Here is a 17,684-nt window from a genome sequence, read left to right on the forward strand (position 1 = left end):
TTTCCCTAATGTCTTAGTGACAAAACCTTTAATTCCAAACTAACTCTTAATTCCTTAATGGATTTAAGATTAGAATTAAGTCTTACAACACAAGAATTATCTTATTAAACTACTGCCTCTACAACTAATTCAATTGGTTTCATGACCTGCATCTATCCTTAGACTACAATATCATGAATTTCTCATCTCAAACATTCGTAAAGTCCATTTTCGTTTCAAAGTACGAATCGTAATTTTTTTTGAAGTTGATCAAGCAATAAAAACATTAAGCACAAAGATGAGAAAAATAATTCAATAAACTTAAGGGTTCCATGTTGTTTCATGCATCCCTAACAATTAGGGTTTAGTTACTCATGACATAGATACAAAATATAGAGATTAAAGAAGAATTACAGGAAAGATTCATGAATGATTCTTGATAAAACTCCTTCAATGGTGTTAGAAACAGCCATCTTTGAGCTTCTCTGCTAGGGCACAAATTTGGTTTCGGTGTCTTCGTGAAAGTTGTAACTATGGATCTTAGCTTTAATTTTGCACTTGATTTGATTCCAATTGGACATCTACAACTCCAAATATGATTGAATTACTTCACATAGATCATGTTGGTTCCTCCCCAAAATTCAACACCGCATTTAAAAAAAGAAACAACACAAACTACAAAAAAAATCTCTACTTAATGAAGGAAATAATAACATAATTGTTGTATTAAATCCAAGAACTAGAATCAACAAAATATATTCTTAAGTTAACTAATGATTAAAGATAAATAAGACTAAAAATAGTGGAAAAATATACATATAATGAAGAGTTATCACTAACCTTAGCCTTTAAGATTATCTTGAAGATTAGAAGGAATGTCGAGAAGAGAGAACAAATGACGATCAATCCATAAGTCCGTCCAAAAATTCGCCTTTCTACCATCCCCAATTTACCAAGCAAAATTACTCAGCACAATAGAGTGCATGCTTTTAATAATGGCCTAAATAGAAAAGGAAATATGATAAGCGATGGGAGAGCCTTTATGAAGAACTCTAGCTCAGAGAAAAATAGTCCAACTATGAGAAGTATAAATATGCTAACAGAGTTTCAATATATCAGTATGATTAATAGCCTTTAACAATCTTTAACCCAGACCACCCTCAACAGTAGGAGTGCAAAGCTTAGCCAAGCCATTATGACCAATTTCCTAGCTAGTGGAAACATCGCCAGACCACACAATTTTAAGGAGAATAATAGGTCATACATTGACCAAAAAGCTATAGACAAGCATATCATGAATGACATATTTAATTAATTGAACTTTCCTAGCAATAGGAAACACATGCCTTCTAAGCAACTAATTTAGATTTGATGCTATCAACAATATGTTGAAAATAGAGAAGCATGGGTTTTCCTTTGAAAATAGGAATACTAAGATGGATAAATGGAAGAGTGCTAACTGAGAAACCAAGAAGAGAGGCAAGGAACTCCAAACAAGTCCTAGAGATGGCACCGAGATATAGGGTAGATTTACTAAGATTGACCAATTAACTATAAATTTCACCATATTGTTGAAACAAAGCGAAAATGGAGGTAGTATTGTTTTGTATGCCACTGCAAAAGATCATGACATCGTCATATAGAACATGAGAGGGAATCTTATCTCCCTAGGGGATGGTCATCTGAGCCTTCCATCATTAACCATCTTCAAAATAGCCTAACTAAGAACATCTTCAACAATATAAAATAACAAAGGAGATAGAAGATCTCGTTGATGCACGTGTCTATTGCAAGAGAAGAAGCCCAACGCCTTTCCATCAATAGAAAAAGATAACTCAGCAGAACAAAAAATAGTTGAAATCCAGTTGAAAAATTTATTATCAAATCCAGAAGCATGAAGACCTTGAAGCAAAAAATTCTACTCTACTATATCAAAAGCCTTAGATATATAAACTTTTAAAGCAATGTTACCACCAAAGGATTTTTTATCTAGAAGATTAATCAGAGATATTACGACCTTTGATGAAACCTCACTAAGAGGAAGAAATGATATTGTGGACAATTTTTGCTAATCTACCTAGAAGGACCTTTGTGATAACGTTGAACTTAAAAATTAGCAAGTGTAATAGAACAAAATTGTCCAATTTGGCAAGCCCTTGCAAGCTTGAGAAGCAAGACCACAATATCTTTTATATATATTTAAAATAAATTCCCTCACTCTATTGCTGCCACGTGTACAACGTGTACAGATATATCACACTCTTATTAGAGAGTTTTCTCTTGTGTGTTGTGTTTCATTTTTTTCTACTTAGTTTGTAAATAATTTTTTCATCTTTTAATCATTCTAATCCCTAATTTTTTTAAACACTTTCTCCTTCATCTTAATATCCTCCAACAGTTTATTCTTCTCGATTCTAATGTATTCACTTCGTCGCTAAGATCCTCCAACTTTCTTTGCTTCCCCATCCTCAGCGATGTCCCCCCGCGGTCCAAAAAAGTGGTAACGTCCCTCCGCAGTCAGCTTCTGCTTCCTCATCTTCAACCGCCTCACCGATTCACGATTCACAATCATCCTCTCGGTCCAAAAAAAAGTGGCAAAGTCCCTCCACAGTTCGCATCTACTTCGTCATCATCGACCATCTCGCCGATTCACAATTCGAAATCATCTTCTTCGATGTCTCTCCGCAGTAACTCTTCGAAATCGTGGAATCTTACCTAGATTATTATCAAATTTTATACGTAAAACAAACTTCCAAATCTATTTTGTTGTCATCTTATTATGCATTTTTTTAATACATTTTTTTATACCATTATTATACATTTCTCATTACTTTCAATTTATGTCAATCAATTATATTACATTATAAATCCTCCTTTCACCTTCATACACAATTACGTCCCTTCGGAGTAACTTTTCAAAATCGTGAAATCTTACCAAGATTATTATCAAATTGTATAGATAACACAAACCCTCAAATTTATTTTATTGTTATCTGATTATGCATTTTTTTTTATAAATTATTTTATGATATTATTAGAGGTTATCAATCCTACTTTCATGTTCATACACAATTATTTCATACGTTAAAATTTGAATTACTCATTGATTCTCATTACATTTTTCTATAACATATTGATAATGCATTTTTTTATTATGAGTAATATTATACACTATCAATTAAGTTATCAATCCTCCTTTCACCTTCAGACACAATTAGATCCATCCGCGGTAACTTTTCGAAATCGTAAAATCTTACCAAAATTATTATCAAATTGTATACATAACACAAACCCTCAAATCTATTTTGTTGTTATTTAATTATGCTTTTTTTTATAAATTATTTTATAATATTATTAGGCATTTCTTATTACTTTCAATTTATGTCAATCAATTATATGATTAATATTTTACGTTATCAATCCTACTTTCATGTTCATACACAATTATTCAATGATTTTATACGTTAAAAAGTCAATTACTCATTCATTCTCATTATATTTTTGTAAAATATTTTTTTATAATGCATTTTTTTATTATGGGTAATATTTTACACTATCAATTACACTTATGAGTATCAATCTTGCTTTCATGCACAATTATTTCACTTAGGGGTCAGTAATGATTTCATACATTGAAAAATCAATTTCTCATTAAATTCAATGAAAAAAAATCACCTAATCACTCATAAATATCGTCATAAATGCTCTTTTTCTAATTCTTTGTTTGATCTCAATATGGTAACGGTAATAAATCGGTTTAAACCACCTCGGTTTAAAGAAAGTGGCAACATCGCCCATTTCTGCTTTGTCATAGCGACAGTCTAGCCGAGTCTCGATTCAAAATCATCTTTTTCGACGGCTCTCTGTAGTAACTCTTTGAAAATGTTCATACACAATTATTTCAATAGAAAAAAACCACCTAATCACTCATAAATATTGTCATAAATGTTATTTGGCAAATTCTTTGTATTATCTCACCATGTAACGATAATAAATCGGTATAAATCAATAAAGATTATATTGCTCTCTCCAAAGAAAGGGACAACCTCCCTTCGCGATAATTCTTCGAAATCGTGAAATCTTATTTAGATTATTATCGAATTGTAAACATAAAATAAATCCACAATTTATTTTGTTGTCATCTTATTATGCATTTTTTTATAATATTATTATGTTTAACAATTTTTATAAACATTGATGTTATATCTAAATCTATCACAACTATTATTATATTATACTTATAAAACTTAAATTAATCGAACAATATTGGTTGTCACTAATATATATGGTCATCTCACTTATGCCCATTCAATTACATATTCAAGGGTAAGAGTGAAAGATTTTTTTTTTTATATCAAGTTACAATATTGTATGTAAGTTTTTCTCATGATTTCTATATATAACAACTATAGTGAGCTTTTTGAGAACCTTTAGTTATACATTTTTGTTTGAAAACTATTAATATTTCACAATAGATTTATATAATGAAAATCTATATACGTTCAAGGACATAGATTCATATTCATATATATTTCTATACCTCAAAATTTCAATATCTACCATATGGTAAGCTATAGATACTTTACTCATAATAACATCTTTTAAGAAACCAAGCAAGTCATAACATTTCATACTCGTATAATTTTACAAATAGTTTTTTCATTTTCAATATTTTTAATAAAAATATCAAATGAATTTTGCGAATAAATAAATTAAATAATCATATAATATTATTAATATTACTATTACTATTTTATAAAATAAAAATATATATTCTATTTGATAAAAAATACACAAATTTATTAAAACTAATCATAAAATATATATATTATTAAACAAAAGATAATATATATTATTAAAAAAGATACTTCTAATTATTAAAATATACGAATTTTTTTAAAATTATAATATATATATATATTATAAAAGATAAGTTTACTATACATGTATTCTGAAAAAATATGTTAACACTCAACTTTCATCAATTAAATTATTTATTTGTAATTGAATGCTATTTTTGATTTTAAATTTCTTTATTATAATGAAAATTTGAATGTTAAAAAATAAATAAAAAATTAAGTATTGCATAAAATTAAATTAGTTTTCAATAGAATCTATTTTTTGTACATATCAACATAACTACGATTCAATTGCATAAACAATTAGTTAAAACTTTTAAATACCTAAAATTATATTTAAAGTACATGTAAATCTTTAATAAAATAAATTTCAAATTTTTGATGAAATATATCCAATAAAAAAATTTCTTTACGACAATTTCTCATGTTCGCAATTTAAACATCATGCTAATAAAACAAATAAATTTAAACTACGCTACAATATAATGTTAATGTACATTAACATTCTTTAAAATAAAAAATATTAAATATTCAATCATATTTTTAACTTTTTACATCAATCATAAATACAAATACCATTATATGTTGAAAAACAAATTGACAATCAAAGTACAAAATGAAAAACAATCATCCAATATTATAAGTTATTGTGCGAATTTTACAAAAGGTTTTACAAAATTAAATTAGAGAATTGCGATAAATATGATTTTTCTCATTATACTCAATTATTACAAATCAATAAAGTAATATTATAAGAGAACTATATTTATAATATATAAAATATTATTTATAAATCTTATTAAATTAATTAATTAATATCCGTGCAACATGCCGGCTATAATCTAGTTAGAATTAAATTACAAAATAAACCAAAGATGAGGAATTGGTGGACAACGGTGATAACGTCCTTTGAGATCACCTTTCAAAAGCTTTGGTAAAATAAGGCACCAAAACCATCTAGTCCTAAAGCCCCATCAAAGTTCATAGGAAACATAGGCATACCTAATAGGAATTGAAGTCAAAGACTCATTATGAATGCAGTTATTGACAGTAGAGAAAATATTTTCAAAGTTGGACACCACATGATGCTCAATAGAATTGGGCTCAGTAATCACTATACCACCCTTATGAAGAAAATGACCTTTAGAGACATTACAAACTTTTTTCAATTTGTGGAAATAACGAGTAATGCGGTCCCCCTTAATGCCAGTTGAGCTTGCATTTATTTTTCTTCCAAAATTCTTCTAGATAACCTCGGGATCTCTTCGTATTCGATTAGGCACACTTTTCCTAGAAAAAAAAAAGGTCATAAGAATAACCAGTATTATTAATTTGAGCTTTGACGTAATCTAAATGTTCAATAACTTTTTTAACATTCAGCTCAATATCATCAAAAACACATATATCTTCCACTCTTTAAGATGCTTGAGCTTCTCAGAAAGGATCCTCATAGAACAACCAATCATGTTAGCTACCTAAACTTCATTGACCAATTGAAGACAATCAGGATGACTGGTCCAAGTTCGCAGTATTTTGACAGATGAATGGAATTTTCGACCGTCTTTAGAAAAATGCAATAGGAGAGGATAATGGTCTGATTTAGATTTATGAGAGTGCAAAAAATAGCTATTGTCCAGAGATTAATCCATGAATCGTTAACAATAGTTTGATCTAATATTCTTTCAACTAAAGCACCACCCTTGCGAACATGTGTAAATTCATACTTCAAAATTGAATTTTCAAACATGTGTAAATCGATTAACGTGGTGTGTGAATCGACTTACCAGTCTTGCAATCTGGAAATTTGACAGTTTTAAGGTTGTTATGGCAATTACAAAGAGGGTAATTCTCGGCTAAAATATTTTTCATTGGCCTAATTTTTTCATGCATCATATAAAAGGTTTTGTAATCATTTTTAACACAAGAATGCTTTCACCCATTCCTCATACTAAATCATTCAAGATCATATCATAGATTAAAAACTCTTACGTGATTAAGTTGAGTTTACAGTCAAATTTTTAAGCGAGAAACAACAATGAGGGTAAATTTATTGTTGAGGTGTATATTCTTAATATGAATTATCGGGGGGACAAAACGTACTCTACATGCGAGGATGGGGTAGCATAATTTGTTTGAATCATTGTGTGATTCTTTTTTTCCCTTACTCTTTAATTTTTGTTTTAGTGCAAATTGGTAGAAAGGTTGTTATTAAATTTTTTTGATTTAGAATCTTGTCTTGATTTCATGTGTTGAATGATATTATGTGTTTTACATTGAAAATTTTGATATGTTAGTGTCTCTATTAATTGTGATTCATTGAGTCTTTAGTTTGAGATCTTTGTAAATTTGATTGAAAAATCAAAATCTTTTTTGAACTACTTCAATCAAATTTTATGTTTTCTTGTATTAGTTTTCATATGATTTGTGTTGTTTGATTTCAATACTATCAGCAGTTCAATACGAATATCGAATACGCTTAATGCATATGATCATCACATTTAAAACTTGATTTTTCATTGTGCGACTCAAACATTTTTTAAATGATTTTTTAAAATCAAACTTTATTCAACTCAAGTAACTAACATAAATAGCTGAAAAACCAATAGTGTGATTTTCGTGAGAAAAAAAAAGGGTTATGCTTATAAAAAATAACAACAATAGTAGGTTGAATATGGAGAGCACATACACACCACAAATAAGATATGAACATAAAATTAGGTTTATGGAAAAGACACTAATTTTTTAGGACCATCTTTATGGATGGGTAGGGAAATTCTCTAGCATTCAAAAAGAGGCATTATGCATTATGTTTTGGTTCCTTCACTGTTAGATTATGCATTATGTTTTGTATCGTCTGCTGCATCTCTACGATGATGTTCATTTTTATTAATATCATTGTCATTCAGATGAGCTGATTGACCCCTCTTATCAATGATTGAGGTAGGTCTTGTTGCATTGATGTCTCCTTTAATCACATAAAATGCAATAGTTTTCCGATGTGACAATTTCTTTTCTTTGGCGGCATTTTGGTCATCTAAAATAGTACCATCAGGCACTTGCAGATTTATGTTTTTGCTATTAGCTCTAGAATGACCAATTGCTTGACAACCATAACAAAAATTTGGTAGGTTTTCATATTCAATGCTAACATACAATTCAAAGTCTGTTCTTTCCACGAGAATAATGGCCAAAAACAACAATCACAAAAATAATCTTAGGTCTCCAATGTTCTTGCGCTAAACTATTACTCTCTTTGTCCTAAAATAATCTTAGTAGTTAACCATTTCACACATATTAAGAAAATATGATAAATGAATGAAAGAGAACAGTGATTTTACCAAACTACCCATATGACTATTGGTTTATTTTCGTTGTCATAAATGCAAAACGGAGAATAATAACTTCATAGTGATGTAAAAACATTAATTAGAGTCTACAATAGGAATAAAGTAATTAAAGTTGTATTGAAAAGTGAAAGTGACAATTATTTTGAGACAAATATTATTTACAAATGTGACAATTATTTTGGGATTGGAGGGAGTAATTCTAATCCAACAATGTACACTTGTTTGTTTGAAGTTGTATATTCGGGTTAAAGTCTGGTGTCTACGAGAACAAAAGAATGTAACCTGGTTTAATACTCCAAAAAACTATAATTCTCACACTACAAAGATCTTCTATAAAGGAGAAATAGAACTCACAGTAACTCTTTATTAGCAAAATATATCCCATCAACCTAAAGGTTTCCATATATCACTTAATTTAGCCTTTAATGGATCCATCTTCATGGGAGCATCCCCTTTTTGCTAGAATCATCTGAACATGTAGGTGATTTTTGCAAGATTCAATGTCAGCATGATATTCAGCCTCCGACGTTGTAATAGTGATATCATTCCTTTTTAACCAAAAACATGGTAACTAATTATACGACACATCACATGTATTCTTAAGCGCTTGAGCAAAAGTATTCCATTGTTGAGTCAAAGGTATATTGTCCCTCTTACTATCAGCATTGCATGAAGTAGAAGATTGAGGATGAGATGACATAGGCAGAAAGGCCCAAGGAACAAACAACTTTGTGCTGTGCTTTTCTCACAACAAACAAACAAAAACAACAGTAACATGGTGCAAGACAGTCAAATGGTATTTTTGTTGGCAAATGGTATGTCACCGATGAATGTTTAAGTTGAATCTTGAAATTAATAAAATGTCTCATATTGCTTACATGTTGTGTGATTTTAATATTTGACATACTAGACCCTGTCATGTGAACAAACGTGTGTTTAAATAAAATGTGGTTTTTGTAGTCAACGTTAAATAAAAAAGAATTCACATAAATCAATAGTTAGTTGCATTTAATATACTCTGATATGTGTAAACTTGATAGGAGAAATGAAAAACGTTATTTTATCACTTTTATTGATGATTATTATGACTACAACTTTGTATATCTAATGAAAAATAAAAGTGAAGTGTTTGATATGTTTTAAGATTTTTTTAACTGAAATTAAAAATCAATTTTGTAGAAAGGTTAAGAGGTTTCGTAGTGATAGAGGAACATATATAGTATAATTCTAGTTTGTTTAATAACTTTTATAAGCTACATGAATTTTTACATGGAACAACTGCACCATATTCCCCTGAAATGAATAATAGAGCTAAAAGAAAGAATCTCTTGTTGAACTTGTTTTTGCTATTGTGTTTAACTCTAGTGTTGCATTTCATTAGTGGGGTGAAATTTTATTGTGTGTTTGCTATGTTTTCAATAGAGTTTCCAAATCTAAAAGTAAAACATCTTCTTATGAGATTTTGAAGAAAAGACAACTCAACTTGTCTTATCTTCGAATTTGAGACTGTCTAACTTATGTCAGAATCCCTTATCCCAAGTGAGTTAAACTCTCTAGTAGAGCCTATGAATGTGTATTCATTGGGTAAGTAGTAGACAACAAAGCGTATAGATTTTATGACCTAAATGCTAAAGCGATCATATAGTCAAATGATGTTGACTTTTATGCAAACAAATTCCCTTTCCAATCGAGAAATAATGGGGGCACCATAGCAAGTCACGTTTCCGTGATTAGGAGTACTAAAAGCAACAAACAAGGTGAAATAGAACCTCGAAGAAGTAAGAGAGCAAGAGTTGCTAAATATTTTGGACTTGATTATACAACATATACATTAGGAAGATGATACTTCAAATCTTCTAGAAGCTTTGCCATCTTTTGATGCATATATGTGGCAAGAAGCTATAAATAATGAGATAGATTCTCTAGAGTCTAACATGAGCTGGCATTTAGTAGACTTGTCTCCTTGTTGCAATATGATAGGTTGTAAATAGATTTTGAAAAAGAAACTAAAACGTGATGAAACTCTTGATAAATACAAGGCTCGCATTGTAGTCAAATGTTTTAGACAAAGAAATATAGATTTCTTTGACACTTTGTCACCGATCTCTAAAATTATATCCATTAGGCTACTAATTTCACTTGATGCTATTCATAACTTGGCGGTATACCAAATGAGTGTCAAAACTGTTTTTTAAATGGTGACTTGGAAGAAGAAATCTATATGGAGCAACTTGAAGGTTTTGTGGTTTATGGACAAGAAAACAAAGTATCTATGTTAGTTAAGTCTTTGTATAGTCTTCAACAAGCTCTTAAGCAATGACATGCAAAATTTGATAACTTGATTATATCAAATGAATTTAAAGTAAATGAAAGTGACAAATGTATTTATTGCAAATATGAAAATGGAATTTGCACTATCATATGTCTTTATGTAGAAGACTTAATCATATTTGGTTCAAACATTCATGTTATAAATATTGTAAAGTCATTGTTGTGTAACATATTTGTTATGAAAGATCAGAGAAACGAGTGTAATCTTTGGAATCAAGATTATTATGTCAGAAAATTGAATTTCTTTGGATCATTCTCACTATATATTGAAAATATATTAAAGAAATACAAGTGAGAAACCTGCTTGCACACCATATGATCCAAGTGAGAATCTTTTGAAAAACACTAGTGAATGTGTTAGACAAACTGAATATGCGAGAATCATTGGTAGCCTCAGGTATGCCACTAACTGTACTAGTCCTAACATTGCTTACGTCGTGGGACTACTGTGTAGGTTTACCAGTAGACCTACTATGGAAAATTGACACACTATTGAGAGAGAATCATGACATACCCTAAAAAGACCATAAATCTCAAATTACATTATCAATTATTTCCTACTATCATTGAAGGATACATTGATATTGATTGGAACACTTTATCATATGATTCCAAAGCGACCAATGGCTATATATTTTGCATAGTTGGAAGAGTTGTATCTTGGAAATCGAGGAAATAAACGATATCGGTTCATTCCACTATGGAGTCTAAAAATGATGGCACTAGCAACCGCAAGTGAAGACGCGAGCTGGTTGAGATGTTTGCTAGCTGAGATTTCTTTGTGGGAAAAATCAATGCCACCTGTGTTGATCCATTGTGATTATTGAAAAAATTCAGAACTATTATTGCAATAGTAAGCAGATACTTTGACGAAATGATTAGCTAGAGAGAAAGTCCTAAACATATCCAAAAGGATGAGACAATTTCCTATAGATCATAGAGTCACTCATGATGGTAACCTAACCTAAAAGATTGGAGATTCCAAGAAATATGTTCAATGGATAATATAAGTCGTGAAGTGATATCAGATGAACATGTTATTATAAATCAAAGAAGCATACTTCCTGAAGAGATGAAAGGTTGAGGTAATAGAGACTCTTAATGAGATATATATTGTATGTGGAGTGGAGTACCTAGCTACGAGAGTACTCTTGATAGACTCACATATGTGAATATGGAAGTGGGGACATTTCCTGTGGAACTTTGAGGCAGAGTTTACTATGTGAATACTATGATAGACATACAGGGTCATTAATGCACGAACTTCTGATAATATACCATATGAAAAAGTTGTGTGTGAGTTTGATGTCAAAGATAGAGTTCAAGACTACGAGTCATCTTGTTGAATCTTAATCTTACGTATCATGCAAAGGTTCAAGTTAGAAGAAACCTCTATTTATGCACAATCTTATAAAAATGTTTGATGCTATTTCAGGAGAAAAAAAAAATTTAATTAAAGGGGAGAATTGTTGAAAATTATGTTGGAACTTAAGCACTAAGTGTTAAAACTTAGAGTTAATGTTGTGTGAATTGAAAAAATGAAGAAGTCTCATATATGAGATATATCACACAAGTAGTGTTTATAAGAAGGAGGTATGACCTTTAGAGTGTTCTCCAAGAGGTACCCAATTTTGTGAAGGAGAGAGAAGACATTCAAACTGGCCACCACACACACGTGTTGTCGTCGTTCGATCGGCTGTGTGATTTTTATTTTTTAATAATTGCATTTTTTCTGTCTCTGCATTTTTAACATGTGTTTTTTGTTGACCGAGTTTTCCAATGGCTCCACAATTCTCCCTCCATTTCCCTTCGATTCTGCATGTCTGTTTTTTGTGAACAAATATGTTTTCAGTGAACTAGTCAAAAAACACTCGCTCAGATTTGTCGCAGAATTCCTCTATAAAAATAGAATATTCCATTTAATTCACAAATTAACACGAAAACTCTGGAGAGAAAAAAGTTTGAATTTTCTCACTTCTCCCTTTTCTATTTCATCTAAAATTTTCTTTCTATCCTTTTACTGAAATATAATCCATTCCAATTTTTGAGTGGTCATCGTACTATATTTTTGAGTGGCCATAACCTCTATATTTTGAGATGTAATTGTAGAATGATTTTTTTTTATACATCTGGGCTGTTTTTCAGTTTGCTTTAAAGCACGTAGGAACATGCACGTAGGAACATTGCAGTAGAAAACTGATACATCTGGGATGTTTATTTCAGTTTTTGGAAATTCAAAAACAAAGAATATAAACTGATGAACGCCATTTAAAATTTTGCTCTTGTTTTCATAAAGGAATGCTTATATTTATTGTCAAATTCAAATTTTGTGTTAAATTGTGTTAAGAGTTTTAATTTATAAGTACTTCAATTCAATTACTTGATTTGTGGCAAAAACATAAAAAATTAAGCAACATGGCTTTGATTTTAAGTATAATTCATCATTCTTCATCTTCCACCTCTGAATCTTGATTGATAATTATGATTCTTTGGTTAGTGGTTTGGTTCTCTTACATGTAAAATGAACTTGATAGAAATTGAAACTTGTTTGTTTCTTTATTCTTTTAGTACTATGGAGTGGTCACAAACATGTTCAGTTACTCTGTCATCTCATGTCTGTATACTGAGTTCTCTTTTCAGTCCAACAACATTTTCCCCCTCAACTCAACTTTTCATTCATGGTGTATTGAATTGATAGCAGTTGTAGACAAATGTATTATCTAAAATGGACTCTAATTATTTTCACCTCTTTTTGTGTGTGCTTAGTTGAAATGAGTTTCTTTTTTTGAAAATGTACGATTTGACATCAGTTTCAATTTTGTTCACAACTTTTTGAAATTGGTTTTTATTTAGAAATGAATTCATGATCCAGAATGTATGATATCATTCTGTTGTCAAGATAAAAACTTTTTGATATAGTCTTAAATCCTCTTTGATTTAAAAAATGTATAGACGACTTGATATACTTTGCAGGATATTAAGTCACATCCCTTTTTGTACGTTCCGCTTACCGAAAATATATAGGCGAAATTAACTATTTCTCATACGACCTTTTATTTTGTTATATATTTGTTATTCTAGTAACGGAAGTTGGGGTTGTCGACTCGTCACACTATTCGCGTCTAATTGACCATCTGAGAGCTCAAGAGGTTGTTTAGTGGTATTAGTTAACATTTGGAGCTATTGAGAAAATAAAATTTATTGAATTTCCTCGTATTATTTCATCAACTGAATTGCTTATATTTACAAAAGGATCACAATATATATAAATATATATAAACACACACACATATACACTACAATAAGGTTTAGTTAGTTATAAAACTAAGTGTTAGATAATTGACTTATGATTGAGTCAGTAACTAACATAACTGACTAAGAGAATAATCATGAACTCTGAGTTTGAGTCGACACTTAGTGAAAATAGTAACTGGAGTTGGTTTAGTCAAGATGTAAGCTATTTGGTCAGCATAAGAGATATGATGAACCACTAATTCATTGCGTTGAATTTTCTCACAAATGAAGTAAAGATGAAGCTAAAAATGCTTAGTTCTCGAATGGAGAATTGGGTTTGATGCAAGCATAACAGTACTTAAGTTATCACAATAGAGAGTTAGAAGAGCTTTATTCATAATATTTAATTCTTGAAGAAGACACTTTAGTCATACTAGTTCAACAGTTACAACTGCAAGACTCCTATATTCTACTTCGATGCTTGATTTGGACACGACTGTCCACTTCTTTGAAAACCATGAAACCAAACTATTTTCCAAATAAACACAATAAACCATAGTGAAACGTCTATCATCAATGTTAGACCCACAATTTTCATCACACAAAACAGTCAAATGCAAATTTACAGATTTGAAGATGGTGAGACTAATGTAGAAAGTGCCTTGAAATATCTTAGGATAAGTTTGAATTGCTTTCCAATGAGCTTATTTTGGGGAATGTGTGATTTGACAAACTTTGTTAACAACATAAGCCAGGTCAAGTCGAGTGATGATAACATACTTCAATCCACCAACAATAGATCTATATAATGAAGGATCAGTAGCATCGAGAAAGTCTATAGAAGATAATTTGATATTAGAAACCATAGGAGTAGGAATAGGATGGGTATTTGCCATATTTGCTTTGATTAGAATGTCTTGAATATTTTATTTTTTTGAGTTAAACTAATGTCATCAAAGGGTTGATGTTGAGGCCAGAAAATAGTGTAAGTCACCCAATTGTTTGAGAGGTAAACTAGGTTTGAGAGAACTGATGAAAGAGTTGATTGCAGAAACAGAGCTACATGTGGTTATAACATCACCCACATAAACTAGGATGAAAAGACTATGTGCCTGTGTTACCTTATTAAATAGAGAAACGCCACTCTTAGTTGAGTGAAAGCCTAGTTTTGTAAGTAAAGAATGCAGTTTCTAAAATCAAATATGTGGGGTTTGTTTGAGGCCAGATAGAGGTTAGTTAAGCTTGCAAACTATTGTGCCATCACCATGTATAAAACCTTGAGGTTGAGCCAAGTAGATAAAATTAGTGAAATGACCATTTAAAAATGCAACATTGATGTCTATCTGTTGGATGGGCCAATTTTGAGAGAGAGCGATAACGATGATGACTCCAATGGTAGTAGGCTTGACAATAGGGCTAAATATCTCAGAAAATCAAGGCATTCTTATTGATGAAAACCCTTGGACACCAATCCTGACAATAAACTAAGTTTTTTTATTTAGATCTTCTTCAACAAGTCTATTCCTTTTTTGACCTTTAATCTGATACACGATAAAGAAGTTTTCATATTGAGGAGGGTACCTTCTGACCTTTTACATGTGATTATAACATGTAACAAGAAAATAGTGATGTTCATGTTACCTTTTGACTTGTTACCTTCTGACTTGAATGTATTTTGTTAGACGTAATAAAGGAAAATGAGATGATTTAGTCTCCCTGTTTCTCTAATTATCTTTGACTTGTGTGATGGGACTTTCTCTGAATATTGAATTGGAGATATAATCTTTCAAAGATAAATCTTTGATAATATTTTAGATGTTCCAACCTTTCTTCTTTATTACATTCAATTTTCCAACAAATACAAAATATTCAAACAAAATGAGGCACAAGCCTTTCGATGCTCTTTTTCCTATTCTCTGCTTCTACTTAAGGACCTCAGTGAAAGAAAGAGGCATTAACACCCAAAGGTTGCACAAAGTGAACCTTTCAATGCATTTTTGTGAATCTCCATGTATAATCCATCTTTTTTTTACCATAGTTCACATATATAACGATTTCAAGATTTCTAAACTTTTCATCATTGAAGTTGAGCAGTTCATGTTTTAAGAAAATCTGAAAGTCTTTTTGAGAGTACAATGTAAGAAGAAGATCATTTAGGAAGATGGAGGATCAATGAAGGATGAGATATAGAACTGGTTTTGATTGAGAAATTTCAGGTTTAAAACGTTTTGGATGAAAAAAGGGTTTTGATTGAGAAAGAAAGATAATTAGTGAAAAATATTATTTTTGAAAAGGATACAAGAAGGAAATCAAAACTTATGTTTTAACGAGAGATGACCAAAGGACAATTTTCAAAATAAAGACATATGCGATACAAACAAGGACAATACTACACATACCAAGACAAAATAGACTACAAAGACACACTATAAGACATAAAAAACACAAACACACACACACAAAAACATATCAGGTAACACAAACAAGTACTCATAGAATAAAGAAAGAAATTGCAGAGTATGTGATCAATGACTGACAAGGATGATTAACCACCTTTGTCTTTATGTCTTACCAAAGTTTGTCAGTCTTTTCTTTAAGATAATTTTTTTAATCTGCTGCAAAGTTAGCTTGGTTATGATCATTCTTTCTTTTGAACCAGCAGATGTAGTCATTTTTTCCATTGTTTTGATTTTGTATATGTGAGTATCAAATGATGTTTCAAGCACACTATACACCAAAAAGAAAAGATCTTGTCCTTGAGAAGATAGAGGGATGGCTTCAGACCTTGTAGTTAGAGGATTGCCAAAGCAGCTCATTTTAGGGAATAATTGTTCTTTATTTTTGTTATCATCAAAACACCAAGTAAAGGATTGTAGCTAAAATTACTTTTTCATGAAGAATCTCCCTTTTTCTTTATGATGACAAATAACTATGCAATTGATTAATAATTTTCTTGCACACAAAAAAGTTTAACATAATGCTCCTCTGAATGTGGTACTCAATTTTTTTTGGACATAATAATCTTTTGATCTTCTAAAAGAAAATTTTTAAATCAGTATTTTAGGACTCCCCCTGCATATGATATACATGATTCTTTAAGAATTTCAAACATATTAAGTTATTTTAATTTTGATACACATGAAGGTAAAATCAATAGGGTATGCAAAGAGACTAAATGAAGCACAAAAAGTAGCACACAAATACATTATAAAAAATTTAACAAGACTTTCTAAAAAGAATTCACAGATTCCTAAGATGTTAAGCCTTTGGATTCTTATGAAGTCTATTGATTAACATTTCACGTTTCTCAAGATGTAAAGCCTTCAAAATATTGTTCTTTTAAGGATGTTAAGTCTAATGGAACAAACCATGTTTTTAGAAGGTGTTAAGCCTTAATTGCAAGACTTTGCCATAAACGCAAGTACTATACAAATGACACTAAAATGCATATGCAAAAAATAGATGCATATTAGATGTAAGTCAGATGCAAATTAGATGGAGATGCAACAAAAAATGTAGATGATGCAAGTACACAATTAATTGTATTACTATATCTTTTATTTTTCCCCTCTTTGTCATTATAAAAAAGGATGAAATTTTAGAAATTACAACAAGAAGTCATGCGTAAAACAACACACAAGAATTAAATTAAAGATCATCACACATCATACATATAATTAAAACAAATAAGTTGCTTTAAAAACATGAAGGAACAAAATAGAGAAAAGGTAACATTTCATTAAAAAAGAGAATCAAAGTTACAATGTAGACGCATGAGGGGAAATAAAAAGATAACTTAAAAAGGAGCCTAATCCTAGATAGGAGGCCTAAAGAAATCTAAGGACACGCCTTAAGAGTTCAGTTGTTTCCTCCTTTTGAGAGGTGTGTGTGTGTGTGTGTGCGCGCGCGCGTGCGTGCGTGTGTGTGTGTGACG

General features: G+C 30.5%; 1 long non-coding RNA gene across 1 annotated transcript; it reads right to left on the bottom strand.

Annotated features, from left to right (window-relative positions):
• Positions 1–278: 278 nt before the first annotated feature.
• On the bottom strand, positions 279–2,140 carry LOC101515767 (uncharacterized). The gene is made up of 3 exons (XR_001143857.3): positions 1,997–2,140; positions 820–979; positions 279–560 (listed from the first exon to the last, which is right to left on the bottom strand). It is a non-coding gene; the product is annotated as an uncharacterized lncRNA (long non-coding RNA).
• Between the last annotated feature and the right edge of the window lie 15,544 nt (positions 2,141–17,684).

Source organism: Cicer arietinum, chromosome 5 (genome assembly GCF_000331145.2).
Source record: "Cicer arietinum cultivar CDC Frontier isolate Library 1 chromosome 5, Cicar.CDCFrontier_v2.0, whole genome shotgun sequence".
In the NCBI taxonomy this organism is placed as follows: Eukaryota; Viridiplantae; Streptophyta; class Magnoliopsida; order Fabales; family Fabaceae; genus Cicer; species Cicer arietinum.